The sequence below is a fragment of the Oratosquilla oratoria genome, chromosome 31 (assembly GCF_046742065.1).
Source record: "Oratosquilla oratoria isolate Oo_2021 chromosome 31, ASM4674206v1, whole genome shotgun sequence".
NCBI lineage: Eukaryota > Metazoa > Arthropoda > Malacostraca > Stomatopoda > Squillidae > Oratosquilla > Oratosquilla oratoria.
Genome location: NC_134807.1, coordinates 46,876,932 through 46,881,931, shown reverse-complemented (window position 1 = coordinate 46,881,931; position 5,000 = coordinate 46,876,932).

The following is a 5,000-nucleotide window of genomic DNA, read 5'->3' as shown; positions in this document are numbered from 1 at the left end:
GTCCTCTCTTGAAGGACTTCTTTGCCTTTCATGATTCTGTGAATGGTCAGCAGGTCGTCTCTTTCTCTTCTTTCTTCCAAAGTCGATAGTTTCAATTTAGCCAGTCTCTCCTCATATGACAGGTTTGAAAATGTTGGTGCCATTTTCGTGGCTGCTCTCTGGATTCGTTCAATTTTCTTTATGTACTTTTTGGTACTGGGTGACCATAGTGTCACAGCATACTCTAGTCTAGGCCTTATTAGTGTGACTAATATTTGAAGAAAAAAAATTGTCTAAATATGTAAAAGCCACTTGTATTGATCTTAGCAATTTTTAAGATTCTCCGACAATTTTGTTTATCTGTTTATCAGGGGACATGTCATTTGAAATAATTACTCCCAGGTCTTTTTCAGATCACACTTTCTTCACTTTCTTTGTTTCAACTTCATATTGTCCTAGTATGCTTTTTTTCCGAGCTCCATTATGCTACATTTCTTTATGCTGAAGTCTACTTCCCACTTTTGGCTCCATTTCCAAACCTTATTTAGGTGTGTAGTGATTCACAATCCACTTTAGTGTTAATTTTCCTCAGCAATTCAGAATCATCTGCATAGAAGCTCATGTAATAATCCACATCTTCATCCATGTCATTCACATAAAAAGTGAACATTATTGGAGACAATGCTGACCCCTGTGGAATTCCACTAATTACCTCCTCCCAAGCTGAACTCTTTTATCTGAGCACTACTCTCATTTTTCTACCATGCAAGAAATCCTCCATCCAGTTTCATAATTTACGTTGTATCACTCCTATGTTTTCCAAATTTTTAGATAGTTTTTTTGTGTGGTACTTTGTCGAAGGCTTTTTGTAAGTCTAGGAAAGCACAATCAGCCCATCAATCCCTTTCCTGTATTATATCTATTAGTCTTGAGTAGAAACAGATTAAGTTTATGGCACATGATCTTTCCTGTCTGAATCCAAATTGTCCCTGGTTTATTGTTTTCTTACAGGTGTTTAATCCATCTATTCTTGACAATTTTTTCACAAATTTTGGCTGCAGTGCTTGTTATGGAGACCGGTCTGTAATTTGTTAATTCTTCTTTGTTTCCTCCTTTATGTATTGGTACAGTATTGGCATTTTTCTAGTCCTTTAGTATCTTCCCTCTTTGAGTAACCAACTTATCATTTTATATATTTTATCCATTAATTCTTCTTTACATTCTTTCAGTATTCTATTTGCAATTTCGTCTGGGCCGTAAGATTTTCTGACATCAAGGTTCGTTAATTGATCCATTATTTATTTTTGTATTATTATTATTTCCCTCATGGGAATGATCGCATTTCAATTCCTTCGTCCCAATGCTGTACTTTTTCCCTTGTAAAAACTGACTTGAAGTGGTTGTTTATGACTTCAGCCATTTCTAAATCTTCTGTATATTCTACATCTCCGTGGCGTAGTTTCACCATTTCCTGTTTATTTTTAAGTTTAGCATTCTGTTATGACTCAGGCTGGAAACAGTTGCGGAGATCCTAGGCATTGGTCGCCACTTGTTATGACTCAGGCTGGAAAGATATTTGTTAACCACAATGGCATACCGAGTGCCCAAGCCACAACAAAGTTAGAAGGGGGATATAGAACGCATCAGACATTTGGTATGCCAAAAAGACAGAGGACAGTATTAACCATTTAATATTTCAGTATGAAATATAATCAAACATACAACATGAATTAACAAAACAATAATAACATTAATCCTAACACACAATAGGAATAAACGGGGAATGAGATATGTAGAGGGTTTGAGAATGGGTAAGACTGAAACCTGGCACGTCGAGTCGTCGGTTGTCCAAGCAATGATTTCTTGAATCCAGAGGGGCGAAGCTGGCAGCTAGCTAGAAGCGAGTCTGTCGAGTGTGGGGAATGCCTAGCTTTATATAGGGGAACTAGGCTGACTTCTTGGCCAGTGATTGGCTGAGGGTAGTCATTCAGACAACTGCTGAACTACCGCTTGGCTGCGGAGCGACCGAAGTGGGGGGTGGAGGAGGAGGCCGACTGCTTGTTTCTTCGGAGTAGGATGGCAGTGTTGTAGGAAGGGTGTCATTTAGGTGAATGGGCACTTTGATACCCGGATGGGGTACCGTGTCACCTGGCTAGGGGTAATGTCGTGACAATTCATATATCCATAAAATAGTTTTGGTTGATCTTTACATTTTTCTGTGATGTCTTTTTCGTAGCTTCTTTTTTCCTCTCTGTGCACTTTTACATATTCATTTCTATGATTAATACATATTTGCCCCTTCTAGTTTTTTTTTCTTTCTATTTTCTATCTTTTCCAAGCTATATTTCTTCTATCTTTTGCCTTATTGCATCTTCTATTGAAGTAGCACTTAATGTACACCTTTTCCTGATTCTGTCTTGGTACGTATTTATTCATTTCTTCATTATAAATTTCCATCAAAATCATCCATTTCCCACTTGTGTCTCTTCTTTGAAAAAGTTTTCCCAATTTGTATTTTGAAAGAATTTCTTAATTTTTTAAAAGCCCGTTTTGTTGTGCATCAGTCTTCCATTTTTGTATTTCTCATTTCTCTCCATATATATTTCCTCCTTTAGTTCAACCACAATTAGTATATGGTCAATCTTGCCAAATGGTGTCGTGTTTTCAATTTTATCCACAATTTCAGGTTCTGTTATAAACATTAAAATCTAGACTCGACGGTTCTTCAGTAACTCTATATCTGGTATTTTCTTTTAACCATTGTGTCATTGTATGTTCTATAGTCATATCAAGTAATACATATCCCCATATATCCTCTCCGCCTTTCTCTGTCATTTTTTCCAACAGATTTCCTTGCAGTTAAAATCTTCAATAAGTACAAGATTACCTCCATCCTTCAGTATCTCGTTTAATAAATGCCTTGTATCTCCTCACATTTTTTAATGCTCGCCCTCTTTCCAAGAGCCCGTTTTTGGGGGCACATAAATCACCACAAACTTTCTACTTTTCAAGTCGCTATCTTCAACTTTTATCATAACCATTTCCACACTGTTTTTACCCCTTGTAACCTTCGTCACATTTAAGTGTAAATGTGTGTGTGTGTGTGTGTGCGTGTGTGTGTGTGTATGTGTGCTTATGTGTATGTGTGTGTGTATGTGTGTGTGTGTGTGTGTGTGTGTGTGTGTGTGTGTGTGTGTGTGTGTGTGTGTGTGTGTGTGTGTGTGTGTGTGTGTGTGCGTGTGTGTTTGTGCGTGTGTGTGTGTGCGTGTGTATGTATGGGCGTGTGTATGTGTGTGTGCGCGTGTGTGTGTGCGTGTGTGTGTGTGTTTGTATGTGTGTGTGTGTGTATGTGTGTGTGTGTGTGTGTGTGTGTGTGTGTGTGTGTGTGTGTGTGTGTATGTGTGTGTATGTGTGTGTTTGTATGTGTGTGTGTGTGTGTGTGTGTGTGTGTGTGTGTGTGTGTGTGTGTGTGTGTGTGTGTGTGTGTGTGTGTGTGTGTATTTACCTAGTTGTATTTTGTGGGAAGGGGAGCTATGCTCGTGTTGTCCCGCCATTGTATCTCTCAGTGTCTAGTTTGCTTTTAAACTCGTGAATGGTTTTTGCGCTTACTATTTCATTATCCAGTTTGTTCCAATTGTCTAAAACTCTATGTGGAAAACTGTTTTTCTTCGGTTCTCTTCTATAGCTATGTTTTCTTAATTTCCTTCCATGTCCTCTTGTGTTTCTCTTGTCCCAGTTTAGTAATTCTTCTCTATCAAGTATCTCTGTGAATATCATGATTCTGTAGATGGTCAGTAGGTCTCCTCTCTCTCTTCTTTGCTCCAGTGTCGGTAGCTCCAGTTTAGCCAATCTCTCCTCGTATAATAGATTTGCAAGTGCAGGTGCCATTTTTGTAGCTGCTCTTTGGATTCTTTCTATTTTCTATATGTTCTTTTTGGTACTGGGGGACCACAATGTCGCCGCATACTCTAGTCTAGGCCTTATCAATGTAACCAATATTTTTTTTATCATGTCTTCGTCCAGGTAAGCAAAAGCCACTTTTATTGATCTTAGCAAGTTGTAAGTCTCCCCGACAATTTTGTTAATCTGTGTATCATAGGACAAGTCGTTTGTGATAATAACTCCCAAGTCTTTTTCGGATCCTACTTTCTTTACTTCCTTGGTTCCAATTGTATATTTTCTTGATATTCTGTTTTTGCTTTTTCCAAACTCCATTATGCTACACTTCTTAGTATTAAAATCCACTTCCCATTTCTGACTCCAGTTCCATACCCTATTCAGATCTTCTTGCAGTGCTTCACAGTCCTTATCAGTTTCTACTTTCCTTAACAGTTTGGCGTCATCAGCAAAGAAGCTCATGTAACAGTTCACGCCCTCGTCCATATCATTCATATAGATAGCAAACATTATTGGAGCCAGTACAGATCCTTGCGATACTCCACTGATGTGTGTGTGTGTGTGTGTGTGTGTGTGTGTGTGTGTGTGTGTGTGTGTGTGTGTGTGTGTGTGTGTGTGTGTGTGTGTGTGTGTGTGTGTGTGTGTGTGTGTGTGTGTGTGTGTGTGTGTGTGTGTGTGTGTGTGTGTGTGTGTGTGTTTGTGTGTGTGTGTACACACGTATGCTTTTGTGTTTGTGTGTGTGTGTGTGTGTGTGTGTGTGTGCACACGTATGCTTTTGTGTTTGTATGTGTGTGTGTGTGTGTGTGTGTGTGTGTGTGTGTGTGTGTGTGTGTGTGTGTGTGTGTGTATGTGCGTGTATGTGTGTGTGTGTGTGTAGGTGTGTATGTCTGTGTTTGTGTACGTGTGTATGTGTGTGTATGTGCATGTGTGGTGTGTGTGTGTGTGTGTGTTGTGTGCGTGTGTGTGTATGTGTGCGTGTGTGTTTGTGCGTGTGTGTGTGTGTGCGTTTGCGTGTGTGTGTGTGTATGTGTGTGTGTATGTGTGCGTTTGCGTGCGTATGTGTGTATGTGTGTCTCTGTGCGTGTGTGTGTGTCTGTGCGTGCGTGTCTGTGTGTGTGTGTGTG